The following is a 16,545-nucleotide window of genomic DNA, read 5'->3' as shown; positions in this document are numbered from 1 at the left end:
CGATGAGATGCAAAGAGTTTAGAGAAACCCCACGAACAGTTTTGTATAAATCCCACCCCCACGAACGAACGGCTGTGTAGAAGAAAGGAAAGGGTGTAAAAAAAACCTTTTGTGTAATTTTCAATTTTATCAAGGGTATTTTTGTCCCAAGGTGGCTAGTTTTTAAAAAAAAAAAAAAATTTTGCTATTTTTCTAAAATGGAGTTGTAAGGTGGCTATTTATGGGAAAAACCCGAATAACTAATTGCCACCATAAGAATAAGACTCTTGGCTCAGCAACAGTAAACCCAAGGCAAATAAATGGGCGTCAACAAAGCCATATTAGCTAGCACATTAAAGTAACCTATTCCATGTCATTATCTTATAAACCTCAGTAAACAGAACACGGATTTGATCGGACTGTCATTAGGCAAGGTACCACAACAGTATCAAGTTACCTATATCTCTGCGTCTCTCTTTTATGGTATATCCACAAAGAGTTGGAGGAGATGTAGATTTTTTCCTAAAGAACAGGAGTATGGAATATATATATTATTTAGATTATCCTGATATAATATATTTTAATTTCACCAGTGCTGCATTACAATAGGCAAGTAGGCAAGTAGCATCTTCAAAATGACACAATTACTCGATGTTATCAGATAATTAAGCCAACCAGAATATTCTCCATTGTGTGAGTGAAAAAGAAAAAAAAAAAAAGAAAAAGAAAAGAAAAGAAGGTATAGTGTCTTTTTGATGCTTCAAGATATCATCCTAGGCAAGCAACCATATTTACAATCCGCTTATTCTGCTAGCTTTAAAACTTAAGTATACTTTTCGTGCAATACAAAAATCGTCATGTTTGTCACTTTTTCATATTTGTTAAGAAAGAAAACCAAGCAAAATTGCGATGTATTTGGTTAATCTAAAAAAGATTAAATCTGAAATTAGAAGTTTCATATACAATTAATATTGTTATTAACCTGTTTGATAACCTGTTCATTTTTTTCATTTTTATTTTGTTGTTTTTGGGGAAAAAAAAAAAAAAAAGAAGAATATGTTTGATAACAGTGTTTTTTTCTTTCTAAAAAGAATTATTTTTAACCAAAAAATGAAAAACAAAAATAAAAAAAATTCTTGTTTCTATTTATTTTTTATTTTTTTCTTTCTGTTAAATAAGCTCCCCATAACCTGAACTCCCGGGCCTTCCAAAAGTGTCCGGGCCCTTCCCAAAAGAATACGTTTGAACTCCCCATAGGCTCAGGGCTTGCAATAGCCCAAATTTTGCATGTCAAATTTTGCAATTTAAATTAATGAGGCTTTCATGTGTAAATATTTTAAAGAAATTAAAAAGAAAAAAAAAAAAAAACCGAAAAACAATAACTGTTAGCAATCATGTTTTTGTTTTTGTCTTTGTTTTTGTTTTTGTTTTTTTTTGTTTTTTATTTTTAATAAACAAAAAACCAAAACCAAAACGGTTATCAAAAGCATTTTTTTTTTTAAATAAACACAAAATAAGAAACAAAAACAATATACAAGAAACAAAAAACAAACCAGTTATCAAAGAGGCAAAATTTACACTTTTTTTTAAGGATTATTTGCAATTTAGTTCCATCTAGTTTGATAAAATTCCACTAAACTTTCAAATTTAAAAGGTTAAAGTTGAGGACTTCAAGTCAACTTGTAGCATTTTAGTCCAATCAGAATTTTTTGCAAACTAATGCATGGCCTATATCAAAGGATATTAAAATGCAAATTTATAAAATTAGAGGATCTGCATTGTAACAAATTAAAAACTGAACTATTTAAATTTTCAAAATTGGACCAAATTGCATTTTAGTATATTGGTAAAGAGGGATCAAATCTTCAAATCAAGTAATATTAATTTAATTGACAAATCACTACACACTTATGTCTGAATTTTCTTTTTCCAAAAAAATCACAATTATGAATTAACTCCCTTAATATTTGATCTTTCAATGTTCCCAAGAAAAGTGACCCCGTGCATTACATTTTTATTTTCCCTTTACTGGTTTTTGTTATTGCTGAAAACCAATCTATTATTAGAATTAGAAAATTAGTAGCACCACGGCCAGTACTAGCACCACTTAAACCACGGCCAACACTAACCTTTACTACGTGTGCATGTTTAGAATAGTAACCGTGATCAGTCGACTTTTCAAGCTTCAAAGAATCACTTGCATCAGCCAAAGTTCGGTTGGCAAGAAAGAGGAAAACAAGCATGAAAATCTGGAGGAAGAATATATCTGATCTTGGTCATGTTTTCCTTTAATTTGATTCCTGTGAAAATATAAAGTGGGTATTTTTGAAACTTTGGATAGAAGGATATGGTTGCCAAGGGGATATATCGAGAGGAATAAAGCTAAGGAATCAATGAAATTAATTTGGGTGCATGGGGTCGTTCTGATTTTATTCACCACCCAATGTAATTTTATTAACTCATTTTTTTATTCGTTATTGCTATTCTTTTAATGTTAATTTGGATTTTGAATGGGTGGTTGGATAATTTATTAATGACGAGATCATTTGCATGATAAATTTACATTTTCAATGATCCGTAATAATGTTTTCAATAATTTTAGAACTTTAAGTTCACAGATTGATTTATCAAATAATGAATACCAAATTTTAATATATATATATAATATCAAATGATATGATATTTATTTTAGGAGGGTTATTTTTCAGATTTATGTTATATTAATTTGATTATCAACTATTAACAATATTTGGCATTCAATTACTTATTTGTCTCCTTCTTTATTTATTTTTTGCTGAGTGAGAGATTAAACAAAAGAACTTTTTTTTTTCAAATAAAAAAGAAAAAAGAAAAAAAAGAACACTGATCAGTGGAAAGGATCTTCAAAATATTTAGAGGAGCATCTTTTGCCTTAAAACACCATTCTAAAAGTAAAGATATCCCATTTACATAACTCATGAGCTGCAATGTTATCTTTACCACAAATCCATTGGAAGACACAATCATCAAAACAATTTTTTTGAATACTAATTTCATCAATATAACATAGCCTTTGGCTTTCCCATCCAATCTTCACTAGTTAACACCATTAATGGCTTTATAATAATAAATTGGGCATTATTGTCAGAACAAATTTGATAATAAATTGGGTGTCACTTTCACAACAAATTTGTTCCCAACGTTGACTCTGGGCTTACTAAAAGCTAAGGATACAAGTAGAATTTATGTATCAAATTATACATGCATGGAAAGCCCAAAAAGTTAGCTTCTTAAAGAATTTCATGGATCAATTTTTCAAGCTTTCTAGAAGAAGTTATGATGGTTTAACTGTTTAAGTGACTGTATTTCTGGACTGATAGATTTACTCAATTTTGCACGGGGTTTTGGAGTTAATTTTGGATCCAAATAAGTCATGAAATACGGGTATTAGGGTTATACAAATTTTGGATAGGAAAAATGATTTTTCAACTTTTAGTTATTTTAATTAGTGTAAGATAATAAAATAAAATATTTATTATTTTCTTTTAATTATCTTCATAATATTAGTTGAAATAAGCTTTTGAAAACCCTAAGAGATATTTAAAGGTTTTATTAAGATTCTCTTTATTTTTTATGATACAACCATTGGGAGGAAGAGAGAGAGACTATAGAGAAGAAAAGTAAAAACGATCGATCTATTTCTTGAAGATTTCCAAGGGAAGAGTTGAGGATTCATAGAAGATTAATGTAACCATGTCATTTGGTTAGTGATTTAGGTTCTAGTTTTTTAACATAGCTAAAACTAAGATTTATTTTATTTTCATTTTGTTATACTTAGTTGAGAATCAAAATCAAGGAAAGAATTTTGACTTGTAAAGACCCAATTATTATTATTATTATTATTTTTTTTGTTATGAAGAATAATTAGTATTTGATTTTATATGTATCTGCGAGCTAGCATATTATTGTTTGTTAAACATGTAATAAATTAATGTTTTATGTTAATTTTGAATTGGTTTGGATTTGATTGTATGCACTTTGTTTTCTTGAAGCTAATCGTGATATTTATGTTAGATGTTTACTTTTTGGATTAAGATTTAAAAAGGTTTTATATGAAAAACAGCTTTTTAACTCACAAGAACAAAACCTGTTTTGACCCCTTAGTTTAATGTTTTCTCAAAATTGGATTTATACTAGAAATTAGACTTATTGCTGAATATTTTACAATTAGAATCACAGCTGAAAGATTTTTCAAGATTTAGTTATGATTTTTTGAGTTCTTCTGCGTTATTAGGAAATTTGTACTAAGTTTGTAAACTTGAGATTTTGATTTAGTAATGTGTTTATTAATCTCTGGGTATATTATTTTTAGAAAGTTGGCTTAAAAATCTTTATTTTAAAGTTAGAAATCATTGATTTTGGATTTATATAGAATTAATTATAATTTTTGAAACTTGACTGAATTGTTGGATAATTTTAAGGATGCTGTTTTTACTTAAGTAATTTATGTTGAATGATCTCTTTGACATATTTACACTTCTATTTTTGATATAATATTTTACTGCATAAACTAAACATCTTAAGGAAAATTTATAACTTCATTTTATGTCATTTGGATTTATATTCGTTCCATAATGAAATTCACAAATTTGAGTTTGTCTGTTGGTTACAATGAGATCAATAACCCAAAACAGATAATAAAGTGATAGCAATTGTTGAACTTCCTAAAAGACACACTACTATCCTCAGGTTTTTACAAATCAAGTATCTACAGATATATTAAGCCCTAATCTTATGTCCTATATATTGTGCTAATTCACTAACAACTTATTTCCCAATTTATATATATATATATATATATATGTACATAACTAATTGTAAATGAATAATTCTTTACAAAAATTACAATTCAAGAAAAAAAAAAAGGTAAATAGGCGATGTTTTTATCATAAAAGCATCACTAATGCTTAGAAATTAAAAAAAAATAAAATTTCAATTCTTTAAATTTAACAAACAATTAAGTTAAAATTGCAAAGATTAATTTAAAATTACAAACATCACAATTAGTTAACAATAGGGGTGGGCATGGATTGGGTTGGTTCGGTTTTGGACCGAAATATAATCCAATCCATATATATATCGATTTTTCTAATTTACAATCCAAACCAAACCATTGAAACATTAAATCCAAACCAAACCATTTATGATCGGTTTGGTTTGGATTGGTTGATCGGTTTGAAACCTACTAATTTATAAATATATAATACAAATAAAAAATTTTCCAAATATAAAATATAAATAATAAATTATAATTATCCAAACATAAAATATAATTAGAATAATACAACATAGTTTACAATGGAAAATAAAGAAGAAAATGTACCAAATGATACACATCATGCACTTATTAAATAGCAAAAATTAATATCATTATCTCACTCCTATAAAATCAAATTAAAATTGTTAGAACAAATAATGTAAAATAATACATTCGTCAAAATTTATTCACTCAAGAATCAATGCATAATTCCTTTTTGTTTTTTAACCTTAAAACTTTGGTAAATCATAAGTCAATCGACGTTGACAGGTTCACTAATTTTAGTTGATTCTGTAAGCTCTACAAAGATCAAAACAATAAAATTAGCAATAAATTATATTTAAACATTTATATATATATATATATATAAGTAACAATTGGATACAATACATATATATATATATATATATGATGGGGATGTAAAAACAAAATATATATTATGGTGATGGTGATGGACCGGTGGTGGGTGGCAACAAAGGTAAATGTTTAGTTTAGGGTTACAACTTACAATTTGATTTAGAATTTGGAATATGGGTATGTAAAAGAAAATATATATATATATATATATATTAAAAATCAATATATAAAAATGGAAAAAAAATTTAAAAATTAATACATAAAAATGAAAAAAATATTATAAAATTAATATATAAAAATGAAAAAAATAAAAAATATATAATTTTTTAGTTATATAATATATTATTTGGATTATATTGGATTTATATTTACAATCCATAACCAATCCAATCCATACAATTTATAATATTTTGAACCCAATCCAATCCAATTGATATAAAAATCCAATTCAAACCGTTAAAAATGGATTGGATTGGGCAGGTTGAACGGGTTAGATTGGATTTTGCCCACCCTTAGTTAACAATGGCCCAAAAGAAAAAGAAAAAAGAATGTAGGTGATGCTTTTTATGGTAAAAGTGTCGCCTATACCACTTGAAATAAATAAACAAAATTTTTTATTAATTTTTTCTTCATATTGCTAATTATTATGTTAAACTGTATTACCAAAATCTTCACACACTATTTTAACCTTTTAAAGGTGGCTTTGGAATCAAAATAAAATTCTTGGTTCTGTAAAACGGATAACAAATTGAAAGCAGCTGTTGAACTGTTTAATGGAAACACTGCTATATCATTAAGTTTTCACAAGCCAGTGCCATAGATATTTCACCAACCACTTACTCCCCAATTTATCTACATATATATTCATGATTATATTCATATGAATAAATCTTGACAAAAATTACAATTAAAAAAAAAAGAAGGTAAATAGGCGACGCTTTTTATGATAAAAGCATCGCCTAATGCTTATAAATTTGTTTTTTTTAAAAAATCAAGTCCTACAATTTAACAAATAAGTTAAAATTGCAAAGATTAATTTAAAGTTACAAACATAGCAATTAGTTAACATTGCAAAAATATATTAAGTAAAAACAAGAAAAACACAACATAGGCGACGCTTTTTAAGCTAAAAGCATCGCCCATTACTCTTGAAATATATTTTACAAAAAGTAAAGTTGTTAATTTTTGCTTCATATTTCTAATTAGTATATTAAACTATATTATCAAGATGTTCACACACTATATTTAATCTTTTAAATGCAGCCATTGAATCAACAAAAAAGTTTTTGATATGCAAAACAGATAACATGGTGATAGCAGCAGTACTGCCTAATGAACATGCTACTTTGCTCAAGTTTTCACGACTTAGGTATCCATAGATATCTCAAGCCCTGATCCTATGTACAATGATATTTCACTAACCACTTATTCCCCAATTTATCTATATATATATATATATATATATTTATATACATATAAATAAATTTTTAAATTAAACAAAATTTTTGAAAATTAAAGAACATAGGTGACGATTTAGATGGTAAAAGCATCCCCTAATGTTATATATAACTATTAGTTTAACAAATAAATAAGTTACAATTACAAAGAACTTGCAATAATTAAGTTAAAATTACAAGCATAACAATAATTAAAATTGCAAATTTTTTTTAAAAAAAGTGCATAGGCATCGCTTTTTGGTCTTTAAAATGTAGCCTATTCTTTATTAAATTGAAATTAATTATATTATCTTATTTTTAGTACATTAAAAATTAATAATTTTAAATTTATAATGAAACATATTGAATTTCAAGAGTAGATAAATTATTTTGCTTCATGTTACTAATTAATATATTTAATATTTAGATACATTTAAATAAAATTTAAAATGTATGAATGTAGCAAAATTACATACAAAAGCCGATGCATTTGTTTACAAAAGCGTCGCCAACACTTTTTATTCATAAACAAACTAAAACTATATTATATGTTTCTTTAATATTGTTATTCTTCTTCACTTTGCTAAAATTAAATAAAATAACTATAAATTATAATTATAATAGCCGATGCTTTCATCACAAAAGCGTCATCCAATGTAAATTGTTTTTACAAATGCTTTGTTTATAAAAGCATCGGCTAATATTTTTATTTGTTGATCAAATGACGCCGAAAAAAGCATAGTTTATTGTTGTTATCAAGCGATGCGTGATTTGTGAAAGCATAAGATATTTTTAGAATTTTAACCGACACTTTATCTTGGACATCTTGGCTTTCTTTATGTAGACCTTTTTTTTTTTATAGCATCGCATAATTAGTGTCGCTAGTTTACTAGTTTGGCAGAGTGATATGAGCAGTTAGGTGAAGAACCCACCATCAATTCTAGTAATCCCATGATTAATTCCGGAATTGCAATGTCATTTTGCACACATTGAATTTTGATTTGAGATATTAAAGCTTCACATTTGGTTTTCATCTCTCCTTATTGTATGTTTGAATCAAATTCTATTGGCCAAAAAACAAACATTTTGCCTATATTTTGTATTGTGGAAAAATGAAAGGATGCGAAGGAATAAAGTGGATAGAAAAGTAGAGGGAGAGAAAATGTTGAGCTTGTTCGTTTTGGAGGGAAAAAAAGGAATTATGAAAAGTTGGATGGAAAACTTTCATCCAAACCAATCCCTTGAGCTTCCATCTGGTAGGAGGAATACAAAATAGGAAGGAGACAAAAGGGGTTAGGGATAGAAAGGTTCATATTTATCCATTCTATTGCTTGGTTTGACATGAAGGATGGAAATTTCTATCCTTTATTTAATATAGAAGAGAAAAATGGAAGGCAAGGAAATTTTAATTGTTAATTCAATTTAATCATCATTATTCTTTTTTACACGAGCTTTTATTATTATTTTTTTGACTAATATATATTTTTATAAATAAGATATTATTAATTTTACTCAAATTCTTTTTTTTTTAATTTTTATAAATTGGATATTTTTATTTTTTTCTTATAAAATTATATTTTTATAAAACACACCCCCTCAATTTATATTTTTTATAAATCAAATATTTTTAGTTTTATTTGATTCGTTCGGACAGTCACCTAGGCATACAAAATTTAATTAAAAAAAAATAAAAGAAAACAAAAAAGACTTGAGTTTAAAAAATAATAAGAAGAAAATAAAATGAAACTGAAAACACTTGCTAAAAAAATGCATGAGTAAAAAAAATGAAGTTAAAAATAAAGGTTACAACTAAGAAAAGGGAAAACAAAACAAAAAAGAGTTAAATGAATATATAAAGGAAAATAGAAAGAATTACATATGAAAGACTATTGAAAAAAAATTGAGAAAAAAATTGAGTTTCTTAATTTTATTTAAAAATACGAAAAATTAAAAAGTAATTATACTATATAAAATAAAAGATAAGAAAAAAAGAGGACATACTAGTGACAACCCAAAAAAAAAAAAAAAAAAAAGAAGGAAATAAAACAAAAAAAATAAACCTATGACAAATGAAAGTACGAGTATATAAAGTATACGAAAGAGGAAAGAGAACTTCCCTTCAATCCTTTCAATGTAGGAGGGATTAATTTAGATGTTAAGCTTTCCATTCAATTTTTCATATATGACAATGTAGCGAGGCAAGGTTGGTTTTTGCAATCTCATATGCATCCCTATGGAGAAATGTATACTCCATCCTGATACATCTCCGCCTATGAAGAACTGGAGTGGGGATAGGGATTCCCAAGTCAAAGAAAGGGGACCCATATACCCCGCCACCATGTCCCCACCCTAATCCCCGTTGAAAAATTAGGGGGGAAAAACTATCATGTTACGTGATATCGTACACACAAATTATGAGTAATATATATATATATATATATGTATGAAAGAGAGAACGAGAGAGAGAGAGAGAGAGATATAATAAGTAAAACAACTAATAAATAATGGAAAGGAATCAGATAGGATCAAAAGTAAAGATATAATCAATAAATACGCTTTGTCCTTAAAAAAAAAATTACAAATATCAGTAGCTTGATCGAGAGAATGCAGATCTAGAGAGAAATAGTTACATCAAAAGATTTACACATTAGGCTTGGCCATGAAAAAGAGGGCGGGGATCAGTATGCAATTCAATTGACTATGTTAATAGTATTCGATGATTGGTGGTCTCTATAGGTGGACTGAAGACGTTGCTGTCAAATGGTAGTCTACGTACAATCTTCTAAAGAAGAGATGCAGTCTTGCAGATGGAAACCACCAGTATTCTTTTTTATGCAACTTTAGATCTATTTGGTTTTGATTTTAGATTTAGGGCAAACTTTAAAATATATATATATTTTTTAAGATAAACTTTAAAATAGTTTAAAAAAATAAACATAATATATTTTTAAAATATAATATCTGATGTATAATGTAAATCTAAAAAGGACTCCACCTTCCCAAAGTCCTACCTACGATGATGTTAGCTACCCTATCATCATTTAAATGGAAAAATAAACATCACCAAGTCAAGGAGACTTTCTTTTTAAAGGCAATTTTCATCAAATCATCATTTACCATCATTTCAAGTTAAGCTTAGTCAAACGAAAAGATCTAAACATTTCCAAGATAACAATACAACTCAAAATATTCTAAATATCATAACAGACCACAGATTAGAATGCATATGTCTTAAACAATAATACAAGTCTAAAAATTAAACCAATTTAAAAGAATCTGAATAAAAAATCCAACCCAAAGAGTCTAGCTTAACCTCTTAACCTGAATTTGAAACTCTACCAATAGAGTTAGGTGAGAAGGAGTGTATACAAACACTCAGCCAGCGGGGCTTTGGTACCTCCATAAAATATCAATCATCCAGTATAACAAAATAATATATAGTACCATATATGTCATAAGATGGAATAATGCCATGCAAATGCAAATGTATGGTTGGGAGTTTGCGACTATTGTTTTGGAATTTTCTATGTAAATGATTTTGGATTTGTTGGAATATTGAGCTTTGAATTATTGGAAATGGAATAGTGACATTTGGTTTCAAGTTTTGGCCAATTGGATTTTATTGGAATTGCAAAATGTAATTTTCGTTGGAACTAAAGGAATTTGTTCTTTCTTTGCAATTGGGTTTGGTGCATTTTTGGAAGAGAATTTTATTTTTCTTTTAATTTTTGAGGATAAGTAAGATTTTCTTTGATTTTCATAAGAATTTTATAAAATTTGATTTAATATGTCTTTAAGGTTAAGTTTGAGTTTTCTTGAAATTTTGAAAGACTTTTGGATATTTTGGTTTAATGTATTTATGATGTTAAAATTGATTTTTTCTTTCAATTTTGGAAGACATTTGAAAATGTAAATTTATTTTCATTTGGATTTTGTTTTCAGATTTGACATAACATTGCTGAGTGTGAGTTTGAATACTAGACATTCAAGCTTGTTTGGATTTATTAAATGATACTTGATGATGTGTTGGAATGATTGGAATTATTTATTGATGGTTTTCTAATTTGTTGGTAAGTTGGAATTATTGGTTAATTTGTGGATTTTGGTTTGGTAACAATAGAGTTTGGAATTTGGTTTTGGAGATTGTTTGAAGGTACCCACTAGTTCATTTGAGAATCCTGTTAGGAAGAGAAATTGTTGTGGAAAGTAGTGTATTGGAATTTGACATACAATGATTATAAGAGAGTTAATCTTATATGGTTCTCCACTTCTTTAAGTTAAAAATGATTGTTTGTAAGTGGATTGTTTGATTGTTGGGTTGATTTTTGACTATGTTATAGTTTTAACTTAGATAAAGATGCTCATGAATGAGTCTAGCAAGAAGGTCTATTCATGGATTAGTTACTAGAGGCCAAGTTTGTGAGTGAGACTTTTCTAAAACTCTTTTCTATCAATATATACATGCATATGCATACATTAGCATATCTTGGGAACTATGTTTTATCTAGAATATTTTACTTTAGTTTGGAATTGTAAGTGGTATATTTTGTTTAGCTTTTTTCTCTTTTATATGTTTATTGAATCATGCATAGCATGCATAAGATCACATCACAATTTTATGATTTATCAGAAACTATTTTATTGAGTTTCTTTAGTTCTTCAAAATTTGTGTCCATGGGAAAAATTTTGTGGTACCAAGCCTAATTACAACATGCTTAAGGTTTTTTGATAATGTTGTTTTCCTAATCTTTGACCATGTAATAAACAAATGATGATGTTTTGTTTTGCACCTTGATATGGTATTTGCCCCTTCCTTGCAACATTAGTGTCACAATTTGACTTGTCTTATCAAGACCAGGTTTCTTATAAGATTCTCCCATAGCATCCTATGGTTACATATTCTTAAACGGGCTCACTAAAACGAAGTGTTTTTTTTGCCTACTTCCCCAATTTTAGTGCCAAAGTTTGCTAAAGATGCTTTTACTGATCCCTTGTGGTGTAAAGCTATAGACAAAGAGTATGAGGCTTTGATAATTAATAAGTCATGGTGATTGGTTTGTCCTCCTCCCAAAAAGAATGTTATTGGTTGTAAATTGGTGTTTAAAGTGAAGAAAAATTCAAATGGTACAATTTAATGTCTAAATGCTCAACTTGTCACATAAGGTTTTCACCAACTTTCAAACTTTGTTTACAAAGGGACGTTTAGCTCAGTTGTTAAACTTATCACTAATCGGGTTTCACTTACTATTGCACTTTGAGAACTAGTTCCAATATTAGAAATTAGAATTTAAAATTTATTTTATTTAGTCGAGATTGACTAGTTAAACTGTAAATGGATCTTAAGTTTGACCTTTTATTGGTCAAGAGTTTTAGATTGAACAGTATAGCATGGCATAAAGCTCATTGATAAGAGTTTGTAAACTAATGGCACGCTTAATTCTAAGTTACGATCATAAAGTTATGGTTCTGGGCAGGTTTTAAATATTAGTATTTTTCTGCATCCAAATCAGTTTAAGTTTTTGTCTTTTAGTGGATCGAAAATCTATATATATATATGTATCTTAAAAAATTGTGCCTTCACTAGACAAATTGAAAAGTACACAAAAAGTCTTAAAAAACCCTCCCAGACCCATAGACTTGAATTGGGTTGACCCATACCCACAAATGCCGTCAAATTAGGTGGCTGCCAATTTGCATTTTTCCAGTAGCCACCTTACTACATGCTCTATACCTTAAGCGAGCCCACCCTAAGTTGACCAAAACCCCTAAAGTCTCATGGCAATCCACCATCGAAAGCATAGGATTGACTATTCACCATTTTCAAGCTATTTAAGACCACCCCATTGCCTTTACCCTCCTATTTTGGACTCCATGAATCCTTTTCTGGCCTCCGTTTTGCAAGATTTGTCATCGTTTAACAGATACATCAATATCAAGTTTGACCAATGCTTTGGAAAGATTTTCTAGCCATAGATGAGGTTTTTGGACCAAGGTACGAAGGCTGATATTGGAGGTGATCAAGAGAAAAAGTTGGTTTTAGTTGCGATCTATGAGTAAACTTTTATTTTTTGAAAATGTTTGAGGTTATAAATATATTTTATTTTACAAATTGCATTTTAGACATACAAATTTAATATGATTTTACTTTATACAATAGATGTCTTATATGATTTATTATTTTATTATTTTCTTTTTAAAAATACTTGCAGAAGTATTATGACAGAAATATGTTTTAATATTTGTTTATAAAAATATGAGTATAGATTATATGGGTATCTATAGTTTATTATATGATAGTAGTTGTGAAAATTTATATTTGGACGAATGGATATGGGCTATGGAATTTTGGATTTATGAATTATTGTGTACCATTACGTCACTTTCGTTGTTGGATTTTATAGATACTGGTTTGCGTGCTATATTTGTAACACCTTGCCTCTGCTAGTGAACCTGTCATTCTCCGTCAATATTGATCCCAATTTAGCTAACACATTCGATATTGGATTTTTTGTTCAAAGCTTCCTAAGAGGTCATCCATTCTCAGTTTACTCTCGCCTGAACATGCTTAACTTCGAAGTTCTTTCGAACCTTAAAGCCAACCACTCTAAAAATGCCTCAATATTATGATAGTAATTATTATCACATTTGAATATCTCCTAATCTACACCTGGACAATGTGGGATTGAATACCAGATAGACTGCCAATGTCCTATATCCACCAACACTGGTCATCTCAATGTTACCATCCTCCATTGATTACGTGTTTGATTAAGGTTGGCTATAAGGTCCTAGCTCTGCAGTGCCTTAGGATATTAAGAATCATAAGATAGTTTCCCCTCTCCCATAACTCTATGACATAGAAAGGCACTAGATGTGGTCATATAAAAGTATTGGTAATGAAACTAGTACACGGGTGACTGATGATTATTTGGATTATGGCTATTGGGATCTGTATTGTTACTTTTAGTCTTTCGATATTTAAGAAGTAATCAATTAATTAACTTTATGAATTATGATTTGATTTTATTATTTTATTCATTTAAAGAACCAAAGAATCATTTTATAATTTTGGAGAACTATTTAGGTTTTAGTAAAATAAATTTTCAATACAAAAGACTTTATAACGAGTGAACAGAAGGTCTTAAAGGAAATGTTTTAGTAAGCATAATCATTTTTCAAGCTTTATTTTTATTCACTCATTGAGCTTATCTCATATTCTTTTTATTTATTTATTTTTTTAAATTGCTCCCTTAGGCCTTAGTTGGATTGGTTAGCTGCGATTGAAAAGATTCTAGAGGAGGGTATAGAGTGTCTTGACGAGGACAAGGTTAGGATTACGGGTTTCCTTTTCGAGGGTTATGCTCATACTTGGTAGGTTGGTGAGCGAATAGCATGGATACTTGGAAACAGTTTAAGGAGGCACTTAATGCAGAGTTCTATCCACCAACCAAAAGGGAGTTCAAGACATTAGAGTTTGACAGATTGACTCAGAGGACTATCTATATTGTGGATTACAAGAAGAAGTTTAAGGAGCTGTCACAGTTTGGCCTTTTCATGATTTAAGTTTCCTGAATAAGTTTAGTGAGCATATTGCTATAGGTGTCTTAGGAGCTCACCATCCTACTTATTAAGATCTATGGGAGGCAACCTATAGTTTGTAGCTCAAATGGAGATACGCAGATCTCGATGACAATATTTGAAGAGTATATCTTCAGGCGCTCCTAGTTAGGGTTGTCTAAGAGAGGCCATTTCAACTCTAGGATGTTTGGCAGAGATTGAGTTAGAGGATGCAGACAAAGTGCCAATAATAGAAAATTTCATAAAGGTACTCACAGTCATAGTACTAGTTATCAATATGCTAATAGCAATGGTGGCTTCCATCATTCTAGGCAATTCAATGGTCATGAGGGAGGACATTCTGGTGGTTTATCTTATTTTTCATGTAGCTCTAATGGTAGGTTCAACTTAGGGATATGCTAGAGAGGTGATGGATGTTTTCACTATAAGTAGCATGGTCATTTTAAAAGGGAATGCCCTTTTCTATTTAGTGGTGTGAGAGCTTTTGAGTTCTACTATCCTTATCAGCAAACTGGATCCTATCAGCAGAATGGTTCTAGCTACTCTCAGCAACAGTTTAGTGGTGCTAGCAAGTAGAGTCCTCAGGTAGGATAGATTGATGCTACTTCTTCTGATAATAGAGCACCTGCAACACCAGAAGTCTAAGTAGTGGTAAATAGAGATGACTATCTGTCAGAGGCAGAATCTTTTTGATGATGCAGCAGAAAGCTCTAGCCACTCCTAATGTAATTACAGGTTTGATATCTATTTTTGAGGTTGATGCCCATATGCTTATTGATCCTAGAGCTGCACATTCCTTTATATCATATAGTCTAGTAGCATGGGTGTATAGAGATCTTGTTCCGTCTAATTTGATTATAAAGGTTCTCATGCCCACATGAGAGTCATTATGGCCGACTAAGGTATGGATGAGGTGTGTGATCATCATTGGTGACCAAGTAGTGAAGGCAGATTTAATTCTATTAGTTTGCAGCCAATCATACATTTGTGAATTATTTTAGTAAGGAGGTCACCTTTAGATGACTGGGATTACTTAAGGTTATATTTCATGGGAGCATAGGATTCCTCATTCAGCTTTGATTTCGACTAATACTGAACTGTCTTATGCTTTAAAAAGGGTGTAAGGGATTTTTGGCACACATTATTAATACTAGACCCATAAGGTAAGGCTTAGGGATGTTCATATAGTGTCGAACTTTTACAATGTGTTTCCTCAGATCTTGAAGGGTCACCTCCATAAAAAAAGAGAGACATTACTATTGATTTGGTTCCTAACGCTAGTCTATCTCATTACTGCTATATCAGATGGCTCCAGTGATGTTGAAAGAGTTGAAGGCTCTGTTGCAAGAGCTAGTGGATAAAGGATTTGTGAGACCAAGTATTTCTTCTTGAGGTACACCAATTCTGCTCATCAATAAGAAGAATGGTATTATACGGTTGTGTATTGATTATAGGCAGCTAAATAAGATTACCGTACAAAACTGATATTCTTTACTGTGCACTAATGATTTCTTTGAATCAACTATATGGTACCAAAGTGTTTTCCAAGATTAGCTTAAAGTCAGGGTATTATCAATTGTGGATTTAGGAATATAATATTCTTAAGGCTATTTTCAGGACTCGATATGGGACTATAAGTTCTTGGTGGTGTCCTTTGAGTGGACCAATGCTCCTGCAGCATTCATGGATCTTATGAACAGAGTTTTTTTCCATTCTTGGATCGATTCATCATAGTCTTTATTGGGGACATCTTATTATATTCTTAGAGTGATGAGGACTATCTGAGGTTGGTGTTGCAGACTTTGAAGAAGCATTAATTGTATGCGGAGTTTAGCAAGTGATAGTTTTGGTTTGATAAAGTGGGTTTTCTTAGGGCATATCGTTTCTGTTGATAACATT

This window comes from Ziziphus jujuba, chromosome 1 (genome assembly GCF_031755915.1).
Source record: "Ziziphus jujuba cultivar Dongzao chromosome 1, ASM3175591v1".
In the NCBI taxonomy this organism is placed as follows: Eukaryota; Viridiplantae; Streptophyta; class Magnoliopsida; order Rosales; family Rhamnaceae; genus Ziziphus; species Ziziphus jujuba.
Note: the sequence above shows the minus strand (reverse complement) of the source record.